Source organism: Lycium barbarum, chromosome 4 (assembly GCF_019175385.1).
Source record: "Lycium barbarum isolate Lr01 chromosome 4, ASM1917538v2, whole genome shotgun sequence".
NCBI classification, from domain to species: Eukaryota; Viridiplantae; Streptophyta; class Magnoliopsida; order Solanales; family Solanaceae; genus Lycium; species Lycium barbarum.
Window position 1 is genome coordinate 7,528,771 of NC_083340.1, and position 14,750 is coordinate 7,543,520.

The 14,750-nt window shown below is 35.5% G+C and overlaps 1 pseudogene; it reads right to left on the bottom strand.

The window, feature by feature from the left end:
* Window positions 1-2,224: 2,224 nt before the first annotated feature.
* Window positions 2,225-8,121, bottom strand: LOC132637114 (sugiol synthase-like; annotated as a pseudogene).
* Between the last annotated feature and the right edge of the window lie 6,629 nt (window positions 8,122-14,750).

Below are 14,750 nucleotides of genomic sequence, written 5' to 3' on the forward strand. Positions count from 1 at the left end.
TCCTTATTTCGTAATTTACTTATGTTGTTATTAACAAAATATTAACCAGAGGTCTCAGGTTTGAGCTCTGAGAATGGAGAAATCACCAGTAGGGAAGGTTTCTCCCTTAAATAGGTCATAAGCAAATGGGAATTTGGATTAATCGTGCTGGTGATTTTGAATGCCTCGAAACAAGCTTATATTGGCATGTTAAAATCTAACATTATCTCAGGCTCAGGGGTGGAGAGTGGGTGGGCGGTGCGTGGGTAGGGGTAGCTAAGTGAGTGGTGGGGTGCTGGTGGGTGTGCGGTGGGGGTTGGGAGGGTGCGGGTGCTGGTGGTGATTGTGATGACAGAGGTGGTTAATGGTGGTGGGGTGGTGATGGTTGGCAGGATGGGAGTAGTGGTAGTTGTGATGGCGGTGGTTGTTAGTGCTGGAGTAGTGGAAGGTAGAGATGGAGTCCGGTGGTTTGTGGTGAGGTAGGGTGGGGTGGAGCTGTTGTGGACAAAGTGGTGGTAAAAATTATCCATACAAAAATATCTCTTAATGATATTAGGATTTTTTTTTTTTTGAAAATCATAATGATAAAGACCTATTCAAACTAAGTAGGCGTTTGGACATGAGATTTCATCTCATGATTTGAAATCATGACATGAAATCACGATAATTTGAAATTGAAGTTTTGTTTGGACATGCAATTTGGATTTCTTAAGTTGTACCCCAGAAGTTGTGAAAACCATCAAAACTTTCTCAATTCTTATACAATCTTACCAAATAAGCAAGTTATAGTTCATAACAAAATTAATATGCTACTAGAAGGCCTTTCTAAAAAATACAATATCAATTGATCAAACTCTAGTTCAATAAAATGGAAAATTGAACGTGAATGTAGTGTAACTACTCGTTAATATGATTCTCCCACATGGTTGGTAAAAAATTAAATTTGTTATAAATATACTAACAACTTGTAGATCTTTTAATATTTGATATAAATGGTTAGTAAACTTGATTGGTAAATATATTTACCAACTTATGGATCTATTTTTACAAAATATAAACTTATGAGTCAAGTTTTACATTTAAAAATTTTGAAATCATAATTGGAAATCCCAACTAATGCCTTTTTGGATGATTTGGGATTTCATCCCATGAGATGAAATCACATGTCCAAACGCTGATTTCATCTCATGACATGAAATCGCATGTCCAAATGCCTACTCAGTAAAAGACATTTGGACTATTGAACTAAACTTTGATTAATTAATATTGTATTTTTTTAGGAAGGTCTTCTAGTAGCGTATTATTTTTGCTATGAACTATAACTTGCTCATTTGGTAAGATCGTATAAGAATTGAGAAAGTTTTGATAGTTTTCACCAACTTATGGGATTTTTATGTCTATAAGAAAAAATACAACTTAAGAAATTCAAATTGCATGTCCAAACATGGTTTCATCTCATGGTTTCAAATCATGTCTAAACGGCTCCTAAATAAGTGTTTAAATCTTAATGTAAACAAATTCACTTAATGGTCTAATGTTTGAATCATTCAGATTCAAATCTTCATTAAGTGCAAACAAATGAGGCCTTAGCATATTATCAGTTGCATCATAAAGGATGAATATATGTATATAAAATTAAATGGTTTATGGCAGAAATCAAATAATTCGTTCACCCATGAAATTGATACCGGCAATAAGCATGAGTGCATGACTGTCCATTAAAATCTAAGGACTCTAAAACGGCATTGGTAAGGAAAGGATATGAATAACTTTTAAGTCATTGAATTAAAGATTGACTGCATTTAGATGAACTTCAAGAAATTCCAGATAAATGTCTTTGAGAACCAAAGCTATTATTGAGTGTGCAATCAAAATCTCATATTAATAGTTGAAAAGATTAGAAAGTTACATAAAAGGTGTAACTAGGTAACTAAGGATATTTTTAGTGATATGAGGTCTTTTGGGAATAGTCGTAAGAGATTGGCCCAGAACGAACAACTTCACCCCATGTTAAAAGTATCTTTTGACTAGAATAGTCCAACAACTAGTATTAGAGTCAGTAGTTCAACAAGACGAGTAGGGAGATGATGCGTAGGGCTCGATTTACTACTTTTACCATGACAAAAGTAGCTTATAAACGAATGCGCACAAGCTTCAATAAGCTAGTTCTGTAGGCAGCTCAGCAATGGATAATTTTCATTAAACACGTCGAGAACAAGCTTGGATTCATAACAAGAATTTCGGACTAAGAAGCAAAAGAAGATGAGGTACAAGAGTTATCTAATTCTGACGAGGTGGCAGTTGCAGTGACACTTGTACTCTCCGGTACAATCACTACTAGCTGATGACCATTATTTTTGTTTTGATCAGATTCTGGGATTGGTTGATCAGTTGGATTTTCTTCTTTGTTGAGTGGTTCATGTGTAACAGGATCAGTACCTATTTTAAGAAGCTTTTTCTTAATATGTGTGTTCCAATGATTTTATCTCAATGTCAGTCCTTCCTGGTAATCTTGCAACAATCTTGGACCACTTGATTAAAATAAATTAATAAATATGCTATATTACCATACAATTATTGTTACAAAAAGTTTGAAAAACAAAATGGAGACAAACTCAAGCAAGATAAGGGAAAAAGAATTACTAATTTAACTATTTTAAGTCCAATTTAAGAAGACATGAAATATATTGATCATTGATAAGATAAATAAACAATTCTTTCAGAAGCCATAAATATTTTAATATTAGCTAGTACACGGAGATGTAGGATAGACTAATCGATCTCCATGCTTGAATGCTCTCCACATAGAGTTGCACGAGATGCACGTGTGGCGCATGAGATGCTCGTGCAACTCTATGCATCTCGTATTTGAGTATATTATATCTCAATTCACACTCTCACATGTGAATCTGATTATTTTTCATAAATCAAAGATGTGATTTTGTTTAGAAAACTATTTTAATTGAAGCAAAATAAAATGAATCCAGGGCCTTTTCTATTTATTTTGTTTTAATAATATGTTAAATTGTTTGATCAATTAATCTAACAGTTTAACCTTTTAAATAAGATGGCCATACATTTTAATACCCATGATTTGGCAAACTCATCAAAGTAACTAATCAAACGATTGGATTAATTAAGCCGACAATTAAGATATGATGGTAAACATAGTACGAGATTACTTCCCCATGTTTGAAAGGTCTCGTAAACATGGTGATGAAGAAATGGTTGAGTAAGCGTGCAATCACAGTGAGAAGATATTGTTTGAAATGGGAAGAAAAAAAAAGTGAAAGAGAAACAAAAACAAGAACAAAAAAAAAAACTTTAGGAGTATGGGCAAAAGGGTTATAGAGAAAGACGAATATTGCCACAGACCTGTGGTAGGACGGATAAAATTCCTGCATAATTCTTAATCAAAGATTTTGGATTGGAATACTGAAATTAGAAAAATTGCTAGTAGAGAGCATTTTCCTCTTTAACGAGCAAGCGGCGTGAATTTAAATTAGTCGATCAGTGGGTACCAGATACCAGATGGTTAAAAAAAGGGATTTTCTTGAATTTTAGCTTGGTATTTGGGTCAGCTATCATTCACTATCACACTCTCTTTGGTGGAGTGGATAACACCAGAAATGGAATTGTAGTTCATGAGAAGCTTTCACAAACCATTGGTGGAAGACATGAAATAGATTGATTATTGATAAGATAAATAAACACTTCTTTTTGAAGCCAGAATATTTTAATATTAGCTAGTATATGGAGATGTAGAATAGACCAATCTCCATGCTTGAATGCTCTCCACATAGAGTTGCACGAGATGCACGTGTGGCGCACGAGATGCATGTTTGTGAGCTATTTTTATTGAATATACTTGAGAACTCTTGTTAAGATTTGGCTTTAGGCCACCAATTTTATTGAACCGCCCTTGGGTAAATTTTTCCATTTATGAAAAATATTTAACTGGAAGATATGTTTGTTGTTTAGTTGGAGAGTGATAAACATTTTCAAAGATAATGTTTTCGTGACTTTTTTAGTATTGATGGTGATAATAATGTCTTAGTGTTAACTAAAACTGTAATCAGAGCTTAAAAGTTGAGATAATTGTAACCAAAATGATATCTGACTTCGGCCCAAAAAATAAAAAAACGTGATGCCCATGACACAAAGGGCGAGGCGGGCGGGTCACGGAGAAGCAGTAACAAACTTCTAGCCACAAATTAAGCATGTATATAACTTTCTTTTGAATTGGACAATAGTGCTTTAGTACTCACTTGAAACCATGAGTATGGAGAATTTTTCTACCAGTAGTTTTGGAGCTCTCATCATCGCCTACATATAACACGTCTTCATTCTCTATCATCGCTACTCTCCACTTCTTCGATGCAACGACTATAACCTAAGAAAACCGGGTTATAGGGTTTCCATTAGTCCGGAAGTGTCTATACTCTATACTTGACGGCGCCTCCTGTTGACACCCAATTTTGACCCTCTGCTCTTCGAATTTATCCCTCAAGCTTCTAAGTTATTGATAAATCAAATTCTTCATCGTCACTACTATTTTCACAATTATTATTGCTTTGTTACCAGTACAACAATTACTATTAATATTATTACTACTGCTACTACTATTAATTATATTGTAATTGGTCTTGGTCTTGGTCACTACCCAGTGTAATCCCACAATAGTGGGGTCTGGGGAGGGTAAGATGTACGCAGCCTTACCCCTACCTGGGTAGGGAGGCTGTTTCCGATTGACCCTCGGCAACCCTCCTCCTTTATCCGGGCTTGGGACCGGCAATGTGAGCGAGCTCACACAGGCGGAGTTTATTAATTATATTGTAATTATCTACATAATATTAATACAACAACAACAACATACCCAGTTGAATCCCACAATATGGGGTCAGGGAGGGTAAAGTGTACGCAGACCTTACCTTCACCTTGGAAGGTAGAGAGGCTGTTTCCGAAAGACCCTCGGCTCAAAAGAAAACAAAGGAAAAGAGTCAGATACGGACAAGCAAATCAAAACAATGCAAAAATGAGAAATAGTGAAAGACTTAATATCTACGTAATAGTAATATTTTACTTAATATACTATATAGTGAAAGACGGTGTACTTGATTCTAAGTAGAAGCCCAAGGAAATTGGAGTAAGAAGGAAAAGGCCTTGCATCTTCAACCCAAAATCCCCCAGCTAGTTACCCCGATTAAGAGCATTACTGTGGTTTCATTGCTTCACTGTAATGTAGAATGCATACTTTGATTAATTTATAATCATTTAAGATGAGACTTGGATACAAAATGGAAAACCTTTCTCTACTGGATGTACATCAATTTCATTGTTGTATTTCTTCATGTATTTTTCTTTTTATCTAGTCCTTCTATCTAGAAATTTATTGTGAATATATTTTGCATAAGTTGTCTCGTTAATCTTCACCTTTTTTTTTATCTTTGCATGTAATGTACCCAGAGCAACAAAGAGTCTCGTTTTGAGACCCAACATGGCTGCCGCTAAGCCCAAGACTTGCACTTACATCTCCAGTAACGCCTTTCATCCTCTCGAAAATGCATCCGAACAAAATATAAAAGAGAGGGGAGAAACAGCGGATATCCCCGTGTCAATCGCTTTATATATTTCTTACACATTTCTTGACTTGCTAGCATATTTTTATTTCCTTTCATAGGCATAGTTAAGTTAAGACTACTTCAGTTCAGGTAATTAATCTTACGGGGTAGTTTAGAGATAATGGATTTAGAGTTCAGGAGATTTTGAAGCGACGTCTTAAAGAGTTTGTTAATTTAGACTATTTTCATTAGTTCAGAATTTTGAGTTATTTTTTTAGGGAAGTTTATCTCTAACTATACCCCTCGGATCAACAGCAAATTTTTGTTAATTTAATTATGCCAACTGAAGTTTAAACAGGTGAATGTTTTTTTAGTGTTAAATATCTTGGCTAATAACTTCAGTTTTCAGAAGCACAGAACAAGCCTTTTGCAAGCTAAAAAATATTATCTTTACTCAGTTCCTCTAAATAAAAGGGGCAATTTTTCCGTTAAGTTGTCAAATATAGAGAACTTTTTATTCTCATTGTTATTGTTGTTATTATTATTATTATGTAATTTATATTTACTTTTATTTTTTTCGTATGATGATTACATAAGTTAAACTTAAATGGGAGAAACATGGTCGATGATTATTGAAGATTCATGTAGCCGACTCCAATTTATTTTGCACTGGTTGTTGTTGTTTGTTGTTTTTATCACATTGATTCTGCATTCAGTAAACATATTAAATCCTCCGCTGATTAGTTCAAGGAATAAAGAGACAAGCAATGATATACTAAAAATAAAATAAACTAAATATATGGACTCTTATAACTTACCGCCAATATGGCCTTTATTTTCACCAGGTCCACTGATATCCCAGTGTCCTTTTGCTCCATTAGCTCTAACAAAATCTGCATGAAATCCTTCTTTCCATTCCCTTGTATTTTACCCTTTAAAATCATCTTCATACGTTCATTTACAACAGGCTCCAATATACTTTGAAATGACTTCAAGAGAACCTCCATCTCATGTTGTATTCCTTGTAAATCAAACCTTGCAAGCATAGGAAAAAAATCAGATATATTTAACTCTCCTATCAGTTGAGGAATTTTTGTCACCAAATCTCTAAACTCTGCCCCAATTTTTCCATGCTTCTCCATCTCATCCACAAATTTCCTGCCAAAGATCATACTCATAATTACATTTATTTCAGTCACGAATGCAAATTCACCAATGTCAATGGGGCTGCCAATCATCGTATGCACATTTCTGATTGCCTTTCTGACCGCATGTTTCCTGTGATTAGAGGTCGCAAAATCAGCCGATGAAAATAGGACCTGCTCAAGTTTGGATAGGTAATTACCCATCTATTTATTAACTCAGTTCATTTTGGATTCAATTCTGACCCATGAATTTTTTTATATTTTAAAAAATACCTTTTTTTGCTTGATTTGTTTTACTTCCTCGTCTCAATTTACGTATCAAAATTCGAATTTCGAGAGTCAAACTTCCTAATTTCAGTTTTTTTTTTCAAAAAATAAATTTACATATTTGGTAACTATGTAAAAAGTACTATAAGTCACAATTAATAATTCAAAATATTTTAAAAGCATATAAAAAAACCGCGGTCAAAGAAAAACTGAGTTGGCTCTCGAAAGTCTATCACAACCACAGAAATTAAGACGGAGGGAGTATATATTCATGAAAAAATAATAATTAGGTAATCAACAAATTAGAAGAACCCAAACAAAGAAATTAAGATTTGGTAAAAGTTGGATTGGTTGGGCTATAATAGGATCAGAGGGAGAGTATTAGTTATGGGTTCAAACGAACCTAGAAACTTTTGTTTAGACTTTGTATTTGGAGGAAATCCAATATTTAACTGTGAACCTTAAAACTACGATGACTATAGGTTTGGTGGCAAGTCCAGAACCCATAAACTCTAAAGTTTGGCTCCGCTCCGATTATGACCCATTATTTAGCCCATATTGACCCAACTCATTTCAGCCCAAATAATCTTTTCGCGGGTTAATGACACATCTATTTGTTAAATTTAACTAGTTTGACTCGTTTAATTTGCCCTTCTCGCTCATTTGACACCCTTACCTGTGACTATAGCAAGCCTCAAGGTTCTTATTGCTCATCATCTCTCTCACAAACAATTTGCGTATGTCGCGCCAGTAGGAGCCATAGGGAGAAAATAAAATGTCTAGTCCACCATAAGTGGCTGCCAATCCTGCAATTGGAGGGTCATGGTTTGCAAAAACGGAGTCTTGATCACAAACCACTTGTTTGGCTAAAGATCACAAACCACTTGTTTGGCTAAAGATGGTGAATTCAACACAATGCAGAGTCTACTCCCTAGCCACAACTTGTATATTGGACCATACTTTTGTGACAATTCTGTAAGCTGCTGGTGCAAATTGGCACGGAGAAATGGTAAATACCCCACAATTGGTAGGCCACGAGGCCCTGGTGGCAACCGGCATTTTTCGTTGTGTGATATATTTGATGTCAATTTGTACCATAGTATTGTCATGGACAAGATTAAAATGGCTAGAGCTGCAAGATCAAGTTCGTTTAGCAGTGGTGCATTCATGTTCAAGGGGAATATTGTTTGAGCTAGCGGTTCTAAGACCTCAAAATGAATTTAAGTACTTAGCTTAAAATATTTATCTCTTATTTCATCCCTCAGCATTTTATATATATCCAGTTTTGGTTGAATCAATGTTCTTGTTTGACGGGATACAGACATGTTTTTGGCTAGAAAAGTCCAATCTGGCTTAGGGTCATAGCATGTTTATGCTGCGGCTACGATAAGTGTTTTCGAGGATAAGTATAAGGTCTAAAGTAGAAGGAAATTCCATTATTTCACTAAGCCATAAACAAAAAGATGACATTTTAGGTAAGATTGTATATCTTAAAGAGTACAAAAAAACGGATTTAGAATTTGAAATTTATGGATTCTAGTAATTCCTCAGTTGCCAGCGAATGCACAACGAATTTATGCTATTGTGTTCGCAGTTTATTATGTACATATCTAACAAAGTTCTCACTATACATAGGGTCCGAGCCAAAATTACTAGACTCTACTAAACCCATACCATATACTGTACGGCAAACTTCGACATTTCCATTTAAACACGGCCTCTGCTTGTTGTACCAATTCATGATAAACAAATGACAGCCGGTTTGAATTTCAATATCTCACATTCAGAAGCTAACAAAATAGCTTTAAGATTTTCCTTCTTTAAATATTTCTTGTTTAAGTTTTCAGAATGCTCATTTTGACCCATTCAGCCTAATCATATACTACGGCATTTAATCTCATGATCTTGGCATTGTATTGATCCAGAGGTGTCTCCATCATTTTAAAAAAAAAATTCCATTGGAGATTAGGAATAGATGGACTTCTTGTACGGATTTATCACTACTTTAGCTAATTTAGAGGATCGGCAAGTTACTCGAGATTCTCAATTATTTAATTTTCTCATGTTAGTAATGTACAACGGTCAAATTGGATCATATGCATCTCTGAGACCTTTTACTTTTTTTTTTTTTTAATCACGCGAGAGTTAGAATTAATTCTTGTTTACCTACTTCTATCCTCGTGAGCTCATAACATGTTTATGCTGCGGTCACGACAAGTTTATAAATGGATAAGTGTATGGTCTAAAATTAGAAGGAAATTCTGTTTTTATCCTTTTCGCTAAGCCTCACTAAGGCCTCATTTGTTTTCATTAAGATTAAGACGTCTGAATCTGAATGCACATCTGAATGATTAAGATGTTATCTTTAGATCTAACACTGAATGATTAAGACTGTTTGGTTTTCAACATCTGAATGTGCATAATGTATTTATTTAAACAAAATAAATATACAATTCAAATAAAATTGTAATAGTAACTAAATATTAGAAAATAAATATGAATTTAATAAAATAAAAATATTATTTGATAAAGAAATGAAACACTTATGTTTGCTAGTAATGATGGAGATGGTTGTAGTGGTAGTGGGTGGGTAGGTGGTGGTTGTGGGAGAAGGGGTTGGGGTTGGAGTGGTGTTGGTGGTGGTAGTGAGTGGGGGGGGGGGGGGGGGGGTAGCGTAGGGTTCAGTGGTGGACCCAGAATTTTAAGGTCGTGGGTGCTGACCTCCCTTTAAAGTAAAGTGTAAGTTGCTATCGATGGTAAAGTATAAACATAGAATTATTTGAACACAATACTGAGAAACGTTAAAAAAAAGATGGATGAAAAAGTGAACAAAAAAAGTCGAAGAAAAAGGGTAAAAGAAAAGGATCTATTGGAGAAAAACGAGAAGTCGGGGGTACAACTAAGAAACTTTAGGATTTCTAAGTTAAAACAAAGTAAAAGAAAAACTCAGCAAACAACAAATCAATAAAGAAAGGACAAGCTGGATGGGAGAAAAAGAAAGAAAAGTCAAGTAAAAAGAAAAGACGGAAAACTCTTAAATATTGTGTCACCTGGGAATCGATCCACTACCAAACCCATCATGCCCTTCCAAATGAAGCTCTCAACCAAAGCACCCACTGCAACTTTTGGCTTATGGGTGCTACTCAATTTATATATCCATTTTTCAAGAAGTTTCTATATAAATAAATATAGTTCCTATCTGGGTCAATGGGTGCTCGAGCACCGAAAATCAGTATGTGGGTCCGCCCCTGGTAGGGTTGGGGGTGGGTAGTGGAGGGTTGGGTTGGGTGGGTTGGTGGGGTGGAGGTAGGGCTGGGGATGGGTTGTGGGGTGGGTAGGTGGGGGTAAGGGGGTGGGGATGGTGGTGGTGAGGGTGTAGGGTTGATGGTGGTTGGTGGGGGTGGGTAGTGGAGGGTTGGGGTGGGTGATGGGAGGGGTGGTGAAAATTATTCATACAAAATATCTCTTAATGATATTATGACATTGTTCAAGATCTTAATGATTAAGAGCCCGTTTGGATTGGCTTATAAGTTGTTTATAAGCTGTTTTCAGCTTTTTTGAGTGTTTGGCTGGCCAGCTTAAAGTCATTTTGTGCTTAAAATAAGCTCAAAAAAATAATTGGGCCCATTTGACTTAGCTTATCTAAAGCAGCTTATAAGCCAAAAAAAAATAAGTTAGACTACCCCAACTTATTTTTTTTAGCTTATAAGTTGCAAACAGCTTATAGGCATAAGCCTATCCAAACAGGCTCTAAGACATATTCAAACCAAATAAGTGCTTAGATCTTAATGTAAACAAATGCACATAATGGCCTAAGTTTTGAACCATTCAGATTCATACCTTCGTCTAGTGCAAACAAATGGGCCTAGCCTCTAATTCTTGTTGTACTTCTTTGTTATTGCTGGTTTATCCAACAAGTCAACAATGGAAAATACTACTATAAGGCTCGAAGTTGTGTAAGTGACTGGTGGGCAAAGCCAGAAATATAAATAACGTGATAAAAAAACTTAAGTGTCAAACCTAGCTAGGATTTCAATTTATGATCTTAAAGCAATTTTCAACTTCCTTCACCACTATCCTGAAACTTTCCTTTAACATAAAGGGATTCAACAATTTATATATAAGCAAAAAAAATTATTTTTACCTTATTTATGTAGTAGAATTTAAAAGAGATTTAATTCAATCCCCTTGCCAATTGTTAATAATCACGGGGCGAGAACAACGAATTGTGTACCTTTATAATGCAGCGGAGATTGTTGAATTCACCACCAAAAGATTGCTCTCAGTTGAACTTCGATTCACAAGGAAACAAATTTAGTGTTCACAAACTAGATGTCTTTCCTCTTTGTGTGTTTGTGGGAGGAAAATCAGAGAAATCTTTTCTCTGTCTATAGTGAAGAAGCAAACGTTGTTTATTATGAGAAGAGAAGAAGTAGATTAGTAACAGAAACTAATCCCACCCCACATAAAATAACTGTGTGATGTTTTGTAACTTCTCTGGGAAGTTATTACTTTTTAACTTCTCATTGTTATCCCTTCCAAACGGGCTGGGTCAGCCCATATGGAGCGACCCTTAACCCAATAACTAATATCTCCCACTTCGCTCATGATAGGTTGGATCCAAACCATTATCATCCCAATAACACCCGTAATTAATACAGACAAATAGTTCGTGCGACCTGTGAGCTTCAAAGAGCTATATGTAATACTCCAAGCCTGTTTAGGTTGTATAAAAAGCTCTATGTAGAAATCCAATCACATACAGAAAGGATTCACTACTAATATGAGGATCTTATTACTCGCAATATCCTAGACATCATTCGCTAGTTCAGTAGCTAGTTATCCGATCCCTCATCCTCAAAAAGAGGCTAACTCGAGTTCATGTATAACTTTATTCACAATTACACTTGTTACCCCTATGGTAAGCGTAATGGTCGACCTGTGAATACAAGTTATATTATTAATCTTAATTGTCTTCCCTTTCTACTCGAAACTATCCATCCCAGATCAACTGCTTTCCTAGACATGCACTGTATTGCCGAATCACTCATAACTATTAGTGACATGCTAAAGTAGCAACACTGATCTGTACTTCAAGAAACAGTAAAAGGTCAAAGGGTATTCCAATGGAAAGTCAATATTACTTTCTGGGCCTCACACAATGAAGAAGCAGGGATCCATTCCCCATTAACCCATTGGTCGCTAAGCACATGTGGTATGAAACACGTGCTACGGTGTTCTCACCTGATATTGGCGCGCGTGTCTCATTATTTTACTCATTTAACACCGCACAGATCTTGGTCTAGACATCTTCAGATGTCTAACCTGAGTTTTTTTCTTCAATGATCCTCAAATTCATCTTCTTAGAGAAACTCATATCTGGCTTACAAACAATTCATAACATGGTGGTGGAATTCATCCCTTCACATTCCTCAACGTAAGAGGCGATTGCTCGTGTGAGAGAGTCAATCTCGTGACTTGTTCGACACACTTATATCCTTCACTAGGATATCATCACATGCATATAGAATATCAACATAATCTCAATCATAATTCATCGATGAGTATATTTTACAACACATAAATTTCAACATATCCTTCACAAACCTAGAGCCACAACATGTTTCTCAAATATGTCTCTAGATATTGATTTTGTAAGAGGATCAACTATCATCTTTGCGTAGGAATATATTGCCATGTTATTTCTCCACTTGCCATGATGTCTCATGAATTTATATGTACTTGAAATCAATTTGTTTGGTTTATGATACTTAGGATCCTCTGTATATGAAATAGCCTCTTGACTATCACTAGATAAAATCATGGAACCCCGAGAATTCTTTGCAATATGAAAATGCTCAAAGAATCCTTAACCAAACAATTTCTTGTACTACAAATGCACAAACCACGAATTCAACTTTCATGGACAAAAGCACCATGGAAGCTTATTTATTGCTTTTTGTGAAATAGTACCGCTATTAAGTAAGAACACATAGCCGGATGTCGATTTTCTGTCGTTCCGGTCACCACCCTAATCAACATCTGAATAACCTCTCAATTGTAATAATTAACAGTTCCTTTCAAGTATCGAAAGATCCTCTTCATAGCTTTCCAATGATCACTTTCGGGATTGGATTGATACCTGCTACTAGACCTATGGCATAACAAATGTTTGAACGAGTACACATATAGCGTACATCAAGATCCTGACAACACTTGAATATGGAACTCGAGAAATGTTTTCCTTTTCTTTTCTTTAATCTTTGGACACATATCAAGGCATAAAGTTTCATCTCTTGCTATAGGAGTATCCATGGGTTTGCAACTATTCATTCGAAAACATTCCAAAATTTTCTTTGCATATGTTTCTTGAGACAGACTCAAAAATTTCTTAGAACGATCTCTTTGGATCTTAACACCCAATATATAGTCTGTTTCACCCACGTCTTTCATGTCAAATGGCTTTGAAAGCCAAACCTCCAAATTATTTCCTGTTATAATATATCATCCACGTAAAAGGAAAGAACTACAAACATTACATTGGACTTTTTCACATAGATGCAACGGTCTTCATTGATCATGATAAAATCATATGAGATCACCTCATTGTGAAATTCAAATACCATTGCCTTGAAGACTGTTTCAGGCCATAAATAGATCTTTTCAATTTACAGACGATATGTTCTTGGCCTTTAACGATGAAACCTATAAGTTGTTTTCCTCGTTTAGGTTTTCAATTGAGAAAAAAAATTGTCTTCATGTCCATTTGGTGTAATTCAAGATCTAAACGTGCAACAATAACCAAAAGTAAGTGAATTGAAGTAAACCTCATAACTGGTGAAAAATTTTCCTCATAATTTATTCGAGCTTCTTGAGTAAAACTTTTTGCCACCAATCATGCCTTGCATCTTTCTAGTGACCCGTCCGCTTTACGTTTAAATTTGAGAACCCATTTGTTCCCAATAGCTCTACGCCAGTAGAAAAGCCAACCAGATCCCAAATTTTGTTGGTTCTCATGGATTTTAATACTTCTTTCATTGCTTTCATCCACTCATCTTTTTCAGGGCTCGCTAAAGCCTCAGTCACTGAATTAGGCTCATCCAATCCTGTGGGAGATACCAAGAAAACGTAATCTTCAATCCCATAAGATTGTTTAGGTATACCTTTTCTGGTACTCTTACATAGCTGAATTCAGATCAATCAAAAAGATTTCGGGATTGAGAACTCTCACTCCCACTCGGATCAAGCATAAGATCTTGATCAATTTGATTATCAAAAGTGTTAGAAGACATTAGCTAACTATCTGAATTCAACATTTCATAAAAAGGCTCTCATTCCTTTATTTTGCCGTTCTTTGAAAAGTCATTTTCCAGAAATATGACGTCTCGTGATTTAATTTCAATACCAGTTCCATTGTCCAATTCACCAATGAACACAATTCCTTTGGAGCATTTTGAGTATCTTATAAAGATATACTTCTTGCCTTTTGGATCTAGTTTACCCAACTTGTTAAAATGATCATTTACATATTCAGCACAACCCAAGGTCGCAGATCATTCAAGTTTGGTTTCTGACCAATCCATAACTCATAAGGAGTGGAATAACTGATTTAGAAGGCATTTTCTTCAATATGTAGGCTGCAGTCAATAACGCATCTCTCCAAAAGGAGGTAGGTAATTTGTCTGCGCCATCATGGACCTTGTTATGTCCAATGGTATCCAATTCCTTTTTTCTTCTACACCATCTTGTTGAGGTGTATAAGGAATAATTAACTATCTGGCACTGCCTTTTTCCTTAC